Below are 10000 nucleotides of genomic sequence, written 5' to 3' on the forward strand. Positions count from 1 at the left end.
CGCCACGTGACAAGGATGACGCGGGACCGTGATCTATATGACCTCATTTTCTTATTTTTGACGATTACTGTGTGACTTTTCCCACCGCGCTTGACACCCAACGACTAGTAGTAGTAGTAGTAGTAGTAGTAGTAGTAGTAGTAGTAGTAGTAGTAGTAGTACTAGTAGGGGCAAGCATAAGGAACAAATAGATAGTTGCATGTCGGATGCGATCATACCAGCACTAAAGCACCGGATCCCATCAGAACTTCGAAGTTAAGCGTGCTTGGGCGAGAGTAGTATTAGGATGGGTGACCTCCTCGGAAGTCCTCGTGTTGCATTCCCCTTTTTAAATATATTTTTGCGCCACGTGACAAGGATGACGCGGGAGCGTGATCTATATGACCTCATTTTCTTACTTTTGACGATTACTGTGTGACTTTTCCCACCGCGCTTGACACCCAACGACTAGTAGTAGTAGTAGTAGTAGTAGTAGTAGTAGGGGCAAGCATAAGGAACAAATAGATAGTTGCATGTCGGATGCGATCATACCAACACTAAAGCACTGGATCCCATCAGAACTCCGAAGTTAAGCGTGCTTGGGCGAGAGTAGTACTAGGATGGGTGACCTTTTGGGAAGTCCTCGTGTTGCATTCCCCTTTTTAAATATATTTTTGCGTCACGTGACAAGGATGACGCGGGAGCGTGATCTATATGACCTCATTTTCTTATTTTTGACGATTACTGTGTGACTTTTCCCACCGCGCTTGACACCCAACGACTAGTAGTAGTAGTAGTAGTAGTAGGGGCAAGCATAAGGAACAAATAGATAGTTGCATGTCGGATGCGATCATACCAGCACTAAAGCACCGGATCCCATCAGAACTCCGAAGTTAAGCGTGCTTGGGCGAGAGTAGTACTAGGATGGGTGACCTCCTGGGAAGTCCTCGTGTTGCATTCCCCTTTTTAAATATATTTTTGCGCCACGTGACAAGGATGACGCGGGACCGTGATCTTTATGACCTCATTTTCTTATTTTTGACGATTACTGTGTGACTTTTCCCACCGCGCTTGACACCCAACGACTAGTAGTAGTAGTAGTAGTAGTAGTAGTAGTAGTAGTAGTAGTAGTAGTAGTAGTAGTAGTAGTAGTAGGGGCAAGCATAAGGAACAAATAGATAGTTGCATGTCGGATGCGATCATACCAACACTAAAGCACCGGATCCCATCAGAACTCCGAAGTTAAGCGTGCTTGGGCGAGAGTAGTACTAGGATGGGTGACCTCCTGTGATGTCCACGTGTTGCATTCCCCTTTTTAAATATATTTTTGCGCCACGTGACAAGGATGACGCGGGAGCGTGATCTATATGACCTCATTTTCTTATTTTTGACGATTACTGTGTGACTTTTCCCACCGCGCTTGACACCCAACGACTAGTAGTAGTAGTAGTAGTAGTAGTAGTAGTAGGGGCAAGCATAAGGAACAAATAGATAGTTGCATGTCGGATGCGATCATACCAGCACTAAAGCACCGGATCCCATCAGAACTCCGAAGTTAAGCGTGCTTGGGCGAGAGTAGTACTAGGATGGGTGACCTCCTGGGAAGTCCTCGTGTTGCATTCCCCTTTTTAAATATATTTTTGCGCCACGTGACAAGGATGACGCGGGACCGTGATCTATATGACCTCATTTTCTTATTTTTGACGATTACTGTGTGACTTTTCCCACCGCGCTTGACACCCAACTACTACTAGTAGTAGTAGTAGTAGTAGTAGTAGTAGTAGTAGTAGTAGTAGTAGTAGTAGTAGTAGTAGTAGTAGTAGTAGTAGTAGTAGTAGTAGTAGTAGTAGTAGTAGTAGTAGTAGTAGTAGTAGTAGTAGTAGTAGTAGTAGTAGTAGTAGTAGTAGTAGTAGTAGTAGTAGTAGTAGTAGTAGTAGTAGTAGTAGAGGCAAGCATAAGGAACAAATAGATAGTTGCATGTCGGATGCGATCATACCAGCACTAAAGCACCGGATCCCATCAGAACTCCGAAGTTAAGCGTGCTTGGGCGAGAGTAGTACTAGGATGGGTGACCTCCTGGGAAGTCCTCGTGCTGCATTCCCCTTTTTAAATATATTTTTGCGCGACGTGACAAGGATGACGCGGGAGCGTGATCTATATGACCTCATTTTCTTATTTTTGACGATTACTGCGTGACTTTTCCCACCGCGCTTCACACCCAACGACAAGTAGTAGTAGTAGTAGTAGTAGTAGTAGTAGTAGTAGTAGTAGTAGTAGTAGTAGGGGCAAGCATAAGGAACAAATAGATAGTTGCATGTCGGATGCGATCATACCAACACTAAAGCACCGGATCCCATCAGAACTCCGAAGTTAAGCGTGCTTGGGCGAGAGTAGTACTAGGATGGGTGACCTCCTGTGATGTCCTCGTGTTGCATTCCCCTTTTTAAATATATTTTTGCGCCACGTGACAAGGATGACGCGGGAGCGTGATCTATATGACCTCATTTTCTTATTTTTGACGATTACTGTGTGACTTTTTCCACCGCACTTGACACCCAACGACTAGTAGTAGTAGTAGTAGTAGTAGTAGTATTAGTAGGGGCAAGCATAAGGAACAAATAGATAGTTGCATGTCGGATGCGATCATACCAGCACTAAAGCACCGAATCCCATCAGAACTCCGAAGTTAAGCGTGCTTGGGCGAGAGTAGTACTAGGATGGGTGACCTCCTGGGAAGTCCTCGTGTTGCATTCCCCTTTTTAAATATATTTTTGCGCCACGTGACAAGGATGACGCGGGACCGTGATCTATATGACCTCATTTTCTTATTTTTGACGATTACTGTGTGACTTTTCCCACCGCGCTTGACACCCAACGACTAGTAGTAGTAGTAGTAGTAGTAGTAGTAGTAGTAGTAGTAGTAGGGGCAAGCATAAGGAACAAATAGATAGTTGCATGTCGGATGCGATCATACCAACACTAAAGCACCGGATCCCATCAGAACTCCGAAGTTAAGCGTGCTTGGGCGAGAGTAGTACTAGGATGGGTGACCTCCTGTGATGTCCTCGTGTTGCATTCCCCTTTTTAAATATATTTTTGCGCCACGTGACAAGGATGACGCGGGAGCGTGATCTATATGACCTCATTTTTTTATTTTTGACGATTACTGTGTGACTTTTCCCACCGCGCTTGACACCCAACGACTAGTAGTAGTAGTAGTAGTAGTAGTAGTAGTAGTAGTAGTAGTAGGGGCAAGCATAAGGAACAGATAGATAGTTGCATGTCGGATGCGATCATACCAGCACTAAAGCACCGGATCCCATCAGAACTCCGAAGTTAAGCGTGCTTGGGCGAGAGTAGTACTAGGATGGCTGACCTCCTGGGAAGTCCTCGTGTTGCATTCCCCTTTTTAAATATATTTTTGCGCCACGTGACAAGGATGACGCGGGAGCGTGATCTATATGACCTCATTTTCTTATTTTTGACGATTACTGTGTGACTTTTCCCACCGCGCTTGACACCCAACGACTAGTAGTAGTAGTAGTAGTAGTAGTAGTAGTAGTAGTAGTAGGGGCAAGCATAAGGAACAAATAGATAGTTGCATGTCGGATGCGATCATACCAACACTAAAGCACCGGATCCCATCAGAACTCCGAAGTTAAGCGTGCTTGGGCGAGAGTAGTACTAGGATGGGTGACCTCCTGTGATGTCCTCGTGTTGCATTCCCCTTTTTAAATATATTTTTGCGCCACGTGACAAGGATGACGCGGGAGCGTGATCTATATGACCTCATTTTCTTATTTTTGACGATTACTGTGTGACTTTTCCCACCGCGCTTGACACCCAACGACTAGTAGTAGTAGTAGTAGTAGTAGTACTAGTAGTAGTAGGGGCAAGCATAAGGAACAAATAGATAGTTGCATGTGGGATGCGATCATACCAGCACTAAAGCACCGGATCCCATCAGAACTCCGAAGTTAAGCGTGCTTGGGCGAGAATAGTACTAGGATGGGTGACCTCCTAGGAAGTCCTCGTGTTGCATTCCCCTTTTTAAATATATTTTTGCGCCACGTGACAAGGATGACGCGGGACCGTGATCTATATGACCTCATTTTCTTATTTTTGACGATTACTGTGTGACTTTTCCCACCGCGCTTGACACCCAACGACTAGTAGTAGTAGTAGTAGTAGTAGGGGCAAGCATAAGGAACAAATAGATAGTTGCATGTCGGATGCGATCATACCAACACTAAAGCACCGGATCCCATCAGAACTCCGAAGTTAAGCGTGCTTGGGCGAGAGTAGTACTAGGATGGGTGACCTCCTGTGATGTCCTCGTGTTGCATTCCCCTTTTTAAATATATTTTTGCGCCACGTGACAAGGATGACGCGGGAGCGTGATCTATATGACCTCATTTTCTTATTTTTGACGATTACTGTGTGACTTTTCCCACCGCGCTTGACACCCAACGACTAGTAGTAGTAGTAGTAGTAGTAGTAGTAGTAGGGGCAAGCATAAGGAACAAATAGATAGTTGCATGTCAGATGCGATCATACCAGCACTAAAGCACCGGATCCCATCAGAACTCCGATGTTAAGCATGCTTGGCCGAGAGTAGTACTAGGATGGGTGACCTCCTGGGAAGTCCTCGTGTTGCATTCTCCTTTTAAAATATATTTTTGTGCCACGTGACAAGGATGACGCGGGAACGTGATCTATATGACCTCATTTTCTTATTTTTGACGATTACTGTGTGACTTTTCCCACCGCGCTTAACACCCAACGACTAGTAGTAGTAGTAGTAGTAGTAGTAGTAGTAGTAGTAGTAGGGGCAAGCATAAGGAACAAATAGATAGTTGCATGTCGGATGCGATCATACCAACACTAAAGCACCGGATCCCATCAGAACTCCGAAGTTAAGCGTGCTTGGGCGAGAGTAGTACTAGGATGGGTGACCTCCTGTGATGTCCTCGTGTTGCATTCCCCTTTTTAAATATATTTTTGCGCCACGTGACAAGGATGACGCGGGAGCGTGATCTATATGACCTCATTTTTTTATTTTTGACGATTACTGTGTGACTTTTCCCACCGCGCTTGACACCCAACGACTAGTAGTAGTAGTAGTAGTAGTAGTAGTAGTAGTAGGGGCAAGCATAAGGAACAGATAGATAGTTGCATGTCGGATGCGATCATACCAGCACTAAAGCACCGGATCCCATCAGAACTCCAAAGTTAAGCGTGCTTGGGCGAGAGTAGTACTAGGATGGGTGACCTCCTGGGAAGTCCTCGTGTTGCATTCCCTTTTTTAAATATATTTTTGCGCCACGTGACAAGGATGACGCGGGAGCGTGATCTATATGACCTCATTTTCTTATTTTTGACGATTACTGTGTGACTTTTCCCACCGCGCTTGACACCCAACGACTAGTAGTAGTAGTAGTAGTAGTAGTAGTAGTAGTAGTAGTAGGGGCAAGCATAAGGAACAAATAGATAGTTGCATGTCGGATGCGATCATACCAACACTAAAGCACCGGATCCCATCAGAACTCCGAAGTTAAGCGTGCTTGGGCGAGAGTAGTACTAGGATGGGTGACCTCCTGTGATGTCCTCGTGTTGCATTCCCCTTTTTAAATATATTTTTGCGCCACGTGACAAGGATGACGCGGGAGCGTGATCTATATGACCTCATTTTCTTATTTTTGACGATTACTGTGTGACTTTTCCCACCGCGCTTGACACCCAACGACTAGTAGTAGTAGTAGTAGTAGTAGTAGTACTAGTAGTAGTAGGGGCAAGCATAAGGAACAAATAGATAGTTGCATGTGGGATGCGATCATACCAGCACTAAAGCACCGGATCCCATCAGAACTCCGAAGTTAAGCGTGCTTGGGCGAGAATAGTACTAGGATGGGTGACCTCCTAGGAAGTCCTCGTGTTGCATTCCCCTTTTTAAATATATTTTTGCGCCACGTGACAAGGATGACGCGGGACCGTGATCTATATGACCTCATTTTCTTATCTTTGACGATTACTGTGTGACTTTTCCCACCGCGCTTGACACCCAACGACTAGTAGTAGTAGTAGTAGTAGTAGTAGTAGTAGGGGCAAGCATAAGGAACAAATAGATAGTTGCATGTCGGATGCGATCATACCAACACTAAAGCACCGGATCCCATCAGAACTCCGAAGTTAAGCGTGCTTGGGCGAGAGTAGTACTAGGATGGGTGACCTCCTGTGATGTCCTCGTGTTGCATTCCCCTTTTTAAATATATTTTTGCGCCACGTGACAAGGATGACGCGGGAGCGTGATCTATATGACCTCATTTTCTTATTTTTGACGATTACTGTGTGACTTTTCCCACCGCGCTTGACACCCAACGACTAGTAGTAGTAGTAGTAGTAGTAGTAGTAGTAGGGGCAAGCATAAGGAATAAATAGATAGTTGCATGTCAGATGCGATCATACCAGCACTAAAGCACCGGATCCCATCAGAACTCCGATGTTAAGCGTGCTTGGCCGAGAGTAGTACTAGGATGGGTGACCTCCTGGGAAGTCCTCGTGTTGCATTCTCCTTTTAAAATATATTTTTGTGCCACGTGACAAGGATGACGCGGGACCGTGATCTATATGACCTCATTTTCTTATTTTTGACGATTACTGTGTGACTTTTCCCACCGCGCTTGACACCCAACGACTAGTAGTAGTAGTAGTAGTAGTAGTAGTAGGGGCAAGCATAAGGAACAAATAGATAGTTGCATGTCGGATGCGATCATACCAGCATTAAAGCACCGGATCCCATCAGAACTCCGAAGTTAAGCGTGCTTGGGCGAGAGTAGTACTAGGATGGGTGACCTCCTGGGAAGTCCTCGTGTTGCATTCCCCTTTTTAAATATATTTTTGCGCCACGTGACAAGGTTGACGCGGGAGCGTGATCTATATGACCTCATTTTCTTATTTTTGACGATTACTGTGTGACTTTTCCCACCGCGCTTGACACCCAACGACTAGTAGTAGTAGTAGTGGTAGTAGTAGTAGTAGTAGGGGCAAGCATAAGGAACAAATAGATAGTTGCATGTCGGATGCGATCATACCAGCACTAAAGCACCGGATCCCATCAGAACTCCGAAGTTAAGCGTGCTTGGGCGAGAGTAGTACTAGGATGGGTGACCTCCTCGTAAGCGTGCTTGGGCGAGAGTAGTACTAGGATGGGTGACCTCCTGGGAAGTCCTCGTGTTGCATTCCCCTTTTTAAATATATTTTTGCGCCACGTGACAAGGATGACGCGGGACCGTGATCTATATGACCTCATTTTCTTATTTTTGACGATTACTGTGTGACTTTTCCCACCGCGCATGACACCCAACGACTAGTAGTAGTAGTAGTAGTAGTAGTAGTAGTAGTAGTAGTAGTAGTAGTAGTAGTAGTAGTAGGGGCAAGCATAAGGAACAAATAGATAGTTGCATGTCGGATGCGATCATACCAGCACTAAAGCACCGGATCCCATCAGAACTCCGAAGTTAAGCGTGCTTGGGCGAGAGTAGTACTAGGATGGGTGACCTCCTGGGATGTCCTCGTGTTGCATTCCCCTTTTTAAATAGCGCCACGTGACAAGGATGACGCGGGAGCGTGATCTATATGACCTCATTTTCTTATTTTTGACGATTACTGTGTGACTTTTCCCACCGCGCTTGACACCCAACGACTAGTAGTAGTAGTAGTAGGGGCAAGCATAAGGAACAAATAGATAGTTGCATGTCGGATGCGATCATACCAGCACTAAAGCACCGGATCCCATCAGAACTCCGAAGTTGAGCGTGCTTGGGCGAGAGTAGTACTAGGATGGGTGACCTTCTGGGAAGTCCTCGTGTTGCATTCCCCTTTTTAAATATATTTTTGCGCCACGTGACAAGGATGACGCGGGACAGTGATCTATATGACCTCATTTTCTTATTTTTGACGATTACTGTGTGACTTTTCCCACCGCGCTTGACACCCAACGACTAGTAGTAGTAGTAGTAGTAGGGGCAAGCATAAGGAACAAATAGATAGTTGCATGTCGGATGCGATCATACCAGCACTAAAGCACCGGATCCCGTCAGAACTTCGAAGTTAAGCGTGCTTGGGCGAGAGTAGTACTAGGATGGGTGACCTCCTGGGAAGTCCTCGTGTTGCATTCCCCTTTTTAAATATATTTTTGCGCCACGTGACAAGGATGACGCGGGAACGTGATCTATATGACCTCATTTTCTTATTTTTGACGATTACTGTGTGACTTTTCCCACCGCGCTTGACACCCAACGACTAGTAGTAGTAGTAGTAGGGGCAAGCATAAGGAACAAATAGATAGTTGCATGTCGGATGCGATCATACCAGCACTAAAGCACCGGATCCCATCAGAACTCCGAAGTTAAGCGTGCTTGGGCGAGAGTAGTACTAGGATGGGTGACCTCCTGGGAAGTCCTCGTGTTGCATTCCCCTTTTTAAATATATTTTTGCGCCACGTGACAAGGATGACGCGGGACCGTGATCTATATGACCTCATTTTCTTATTTTTGACGATTACTGTGTGACTTTTCCCACCGCGCTTGACACCCAACGACTAGTAGTAGTAGTAGTAGGGCAAGCATAAGGAACAAATAGATAGTTGCATGTCGGATGCGATCATACCAGCACTAAAGCACCGGATCCCATCAGAACTCCGAAGTTAAGCGTGCTTGGGCGAGAGTAGTACTAGGATGGGTGACCTCCTGGGAAGTCCTCGTGCTGCATTCCCCTTTTTAAATATATTTTTGCGCCACGTGACAAGGATGACGCGGGAACGTGATCTATATGACCTCATTTTCTTATTTTTGACGATTACTGTGTGACTTTTCCCACCGCGCTTGACACCCAACGACTAGTAGTAGTAGTAGTAGTAGGGGCAAGCATAAGGAACAAATAGATAGTTGCATGTCGGATGCGATCATACCAGCACTAAAGCACCGGATCCCATCAGAACTCCGAAGTTAAGCGTGCTTGGGCGAGAGTAGTACTAGGATGGGTGACCTCCTGGGAAGTCCTCCTGTTGCATTCCCCTTTTTAAATATATTTTTGCGCCACGTGACAAGGATGACGCGGGACCGTGATCTATATGACCTCATTTTCTTATTTTTGACGATTACTGTGTGACTTTTCCCACCGCGCTTGACACCCAACGACTAGTAGTAGTAGTAGTAGTAGGGCAAGCATAAGGAACAAATAGATAGTTGCATGTCGGATGCGATCATACTAGCACTAAAGCACCGGATCCCATCAGAACTCCGAAGTTAAGCGTGCTTGGGCGAGAGTAGTACTAGGATGGGTGACCTCCTGGGAAGTCCTCGTGTTGCATTCCCCTTTTTAAATATATTTTTGCGCCACGTGACAAGGATGACGCGGGACCGTGATCTATATGACCTCATTTTCTTATTTTTGACGATTACTGTGTGACTTTTCCCACCGCGCTTGACACCCAACGACTAGTAGTAGTAGTAGTAGTAGTAGTAGTAGTAGTAGTAGGGGCAAGCATAAGGAACAAATAGATAGTTGCATGTCGGATGCGATCATACGAGCACTAAAGCACCGGATCCCATCAGAACTCCGAAGTTAAGCGTGCTTGGGCGAGAGTAGTACTAGGATGGGTGACCTCCTGGGATGTCCTCGTGTTGCATTCCCCTTTTTAAATAGCGCCACGTGACAAGGATGACGCGGGAGCGTGATCTATATGACCTCATTTTCTTATTTTTGACGATTACTGTGTGACTTTTCCCACCGCGCTTGACACCCAACGACTAGTGGTAGTAGTAGTAGTAGTAGTAGTAATAGTAGTAGTAGGGGCAAGCATAAGGAACAAATAGATAGTTGCATGTCGGATGCGATCATACCAGCACTAAAGCACCGGATCCCATCAGAACTCCGAATTTAAGCGTGCTTGGGCGAGAGTAGTACTAGGATGGGTGACCTCCTGGGAAGTCCTCGTGTTGCATTCCCCTTTTTAAATATA

General features: G+C 45.6%; 30 non-coding genes and 1 pseudogene across 30 annotated transcripts; all 31 read left to right on the plus strand.

Moving 5' to 3' along the window:
* The first annotated feature begins 204 nt into the window (after window positions 1-204).
* LOC123432222 lies at window positions 205-323 on the plus strand. The gene has a single exon (XR_006623816.1). It is a non-coding gene; the product is annotated as a 5S ribosomal RNA (ribosomal RNA).
* Window positions 324-517: 194 nt separating this feature from the next.
* On the plus strand, window positions 518-636 carry LOC123431980. The gene has a single exon (XR_006623583.1). It is a non-coding gene; the product is annotated as a 5S ribosomal RNA (ribosomal RNA).
* Window positions 637-821: 185 nt separating this feature from the next.
* On the plus strand, window positions 822-940 carry LOC123434398. Its single transcript, XR_006625681.1, has one exon. It is a non-coding gene; the product is annotated as a 5S ribosomal RNA (ribosomal RNA).
* A 230-nt stretch (window positions 941-1170) lies between these two features.
* LOC123432718 lies at window positions 1171-1289 on the plus strand. Its single transcript, XR_006624287.1, has one exon. It is a non-coding gene; the product is annotated as a 5S ribosomal RNA (ribosomal RNA).
* A 194-nt stretch (window positions 1290-1483) lies between these two features.
* On the plus strand, window positions 1484-1602 carry LOC123434399. Its single transcript, XR_006625682.1, has one exon. It is a non-coding gene; the product is annotated as a 5S ribosomal RNA (ribosomal RNA).
* A 359-nt stretch (window positions 1603-1961) lies between these two features.
* On the plus strand, window positions 1962-2080 carry LOC123436045. Its single transcript, XR_006627283.1, has one exon. It is a non-coding gene; the product is annotated as a 5S ribosomal RNA (ribosomal RNA).
* Window positions 2081-2298: 218 nt separating this feature from the next.
* LOC123432780 lies at window positions 2299-2417 on the plus strand. Its single transcript, XR_006624349.1, has one exon. It is a non-coding gene; the product is annotated as a 5S ribosomal RNA (ribosomal RNA).
* A 197-nt stretch (window positions 2418-2614) lies between these two features.
* On the plus strand, window positions 2615-2733 carry LOC123437730. The gene has a single exon (XR_006628902.1). It is a non-coding gene; the product is annotated as a 5S ribosomal RNA (ribosomal RNA).
* Window positions 2734-2939: 206 nt separating this feature from the next.
* LOC123432782 lies at window positions 2940-3058 on the plus strand. The gene has a single exon (XR_006624351.1). It is a non-coding gene; the product is annotated as a 5S ribosomal RNA (ribosomal RNA).
* A 206-nt stretch (window positions 3059-3264) lies between these two features.
* On the plus strand, window positions 3265-3383 carry LOC123436907. The gene has a single exon (XR_006628114.1). It is a non-coding gene; the product is annotated as a 5S ribosomal RNA (ribosomal RNA).
* A 203-nt stretch (window positions 3384-3586) lies between these two features.
* Window positions 3587-3705, plus strand: LOC123432783. The gene has a single exon (XR_006624352.1). It is a non-coding gene; the product is annotated as a 5S ribosomal RNA (ribosomal RNA).
* A 200-nt stretch (window positions 3706-3905) lies between these two features.
* LOC123436810 lies at window positions 3906-4024 on the plus strand. Its single transcript, XR_006628020.1, has one exon. It is a non-coding gene; the product is annotated as a 5S ribosomal RNA (ribosomal RNA).
* Window positions 4025-4209: 185 nt separating this feature from the next.
* Window positions 4210-4328, plus strand: LOC123432784. The gene has a single exon (XR_006624353.1). It is a non-coding gene; the product is annotated as a 5S ribosomal RNA (ribosomal RNA).
* A 194-nt stretch (window positions 4329-4522) lies between these two features.
* LOC123433072 lies at window positions 4523-4641 on the plus strand. The gene has a single exon (XR_006624628.1). It is a non-coding gene; the product is annotated as a 5S ribosomal RNA (ribosomal RNA).
* Window positions 4642-4844: 203 nt separating this feature from the next.
* LOC123432785 lies at window positions 4845-4963 on the plus strand. The gene has a single exon (XR_006624354.1). It is a non-coding gene; the product is annotated as a 5S ribosomal RNA (ribosomal RNA).
* A 197-nt stretch (window positions 4964-5160) lies between these two features.
* Window positions 5161-5279, plus strand: LOC123436095. The gene has a single exon (XR_006627331.1). It is a non-coding gene; the product is annotated as a 5S ribosomal RNA (ribosomal RNA).
* Window positions 5280-5482: 203 nt separating this feature from the next.
* Window positions 5483-5601, plus strand: LOC123432786. Its single transcript, XR_006624355.1, has one exon. It is a non-coding gene; the product is annotated as a 5S ribosomal RNA (ribosomal RNA).
* A 203-nt stretch (window positions 5602-5804) lies between these two features.
* On the plus strand, window positions 5805-5923 carry LOC123436812. Its single transcript, XR_006628022.1, has one exon. It is a non-coding gene; the product is annotated as a 5S ribosomal RNA (ribosomal RNA).
* Window positions 5924-6117: 194 nt separating this feature from the next.
* Window positions 6118-6236, plus strand: LOC123432787. Its single transcript, XR_006624356.1, has one exon. It is a non-coding gene; the product is annotated as a 5S ribosomal RNA (ribosomal RNA).
* A 194-nt stretch (window positions 6237-6430) lies between these two features.
* LOC123432558 lies at window positions 6431-6549 on the plus strand. Its single transcript, XR_006624135.1, has one exon. It is a non-coding gene; the product is annotated as a 5S ribosomal RNA (ribosomal RNA).
* A 191-nt stretch (window positions 6550-6740) lies between these two features.
* On the plus strand, window positions 6741-6859 carry LOC123435314. Its single transcript, XR_006626569.1, has one exon. It is a non-coding gene; the product is annotated as a 5S ribosomal RNA (ribosomal RNA).
* Window positions 6860-7056: 197 nt separating this feature from the next.
* Window positions 7057-7221, plus strand: LOC123432999 (annotated as a pseudogene).
* A 224-nt stretch (window positions 7222-7445) lies between these two features.
* On the plus strand, window positions 7446-7564 carry LOC123437759. The gene has a single exon (XR_006628930.1). It is a non-coding gene; the product is annotated as a 5S ribosomal RNA (ribosomal RNA).
* A 172-nt stretch (window positions 7565-7736) lies between these two features.
* LOC123438138 lies at window positions 7737-7855 on the plus strand. Its single transcript, XR_006629297.1, has one exon. It is a non-coding gene; the product is annotated as a 5S ribosomal RNA (ribosomal RNA).
* A 182-nt stretch (window positions 7856-8037) lies between these two features.
* On the plus strand, window positions 8038-8156 carry LOC123437341. Its single transcript, XR_006628527.1, has one exon. It is a non-coding gene; the product is annotated as a 5S ribosomal RNA (ribosomal RNA).
* A 179-nt stretch (window positions 8157-8335) lies between these two features.
* LOC123434402 lies at window positions 8336-8454 on the plus strand. Its single transcript, XR_006625683.1, has one exon. It is a non-coding gene; the product is annotated as a 5S ribosomal RNA (ribosomal RNA).
* Window positions 8455-8632: 178 nt separating this feature from the next.
* LOC123436046 lies at window positions 8633-8751 on the plus strand. The gene has a single exon (XR_006627284.1). It is a non-coding gene; the product is annotated as a 5S ribosomal RNA (ribosomal RNA).
* Window positions 8752-8933: 182 nt separating this feature from the next.
* LOC123438492 lies at window positions 8934-9052 on the plus strand. Its single transcript, XR_006629630.1, has one exon. It is a non-coding gene; the product is annotated as a 5S ribosomal RNA (ribosomal RNA).
* Window positions 9053-9233: 181 nt separating this feature from the next.
* Window positions 9234-9352, plus strand: LOC123435629. Its single transcript, XR_006626873.1, has one exon. It is a non-coding gene; the product is annotated as a 5S ribosomal RNA (ribosomal RNA).
* A 200-nt stretch (window positions 9353-9552) lies between these two features.
* Window positions 9553-9671, plus strand: LOC123432361. The gene has a single exon (XR_006623947.1). It is a non-coding gene; the product is annotated as a 5S ribosomal RNA (ribosomal RNA).
* A 196-nt stretch (window positions 9672-9867) lies between these two features.
* Window positions 9868-9986, plus strand: LOC123437674. The gene has a single exon (XR_006628851.1). It is a non-coding gene; the product is annotated as a 5S ribosomal RNA (ribosomal RNA).
* The last annotated feature ends 14 nt before the right edge of the window (window positions 9987-10000 follow it).

This window comes from Hordeum vulgare, chromosome 2H (assembly GCF_904849725.1).
Source record: "Hordeum vulgare subsp. vulgare chromosome 2H, MorexV3_pseudomolecules_assembly, whole genome shotgun sequence".
Classification (NCBI taxonomy): Eukaryota; Viridiplantae; Streptophyta; class Magnoliopsida; order Poales; family Poaceae; genus Hordeum; species Hordeum vulgare.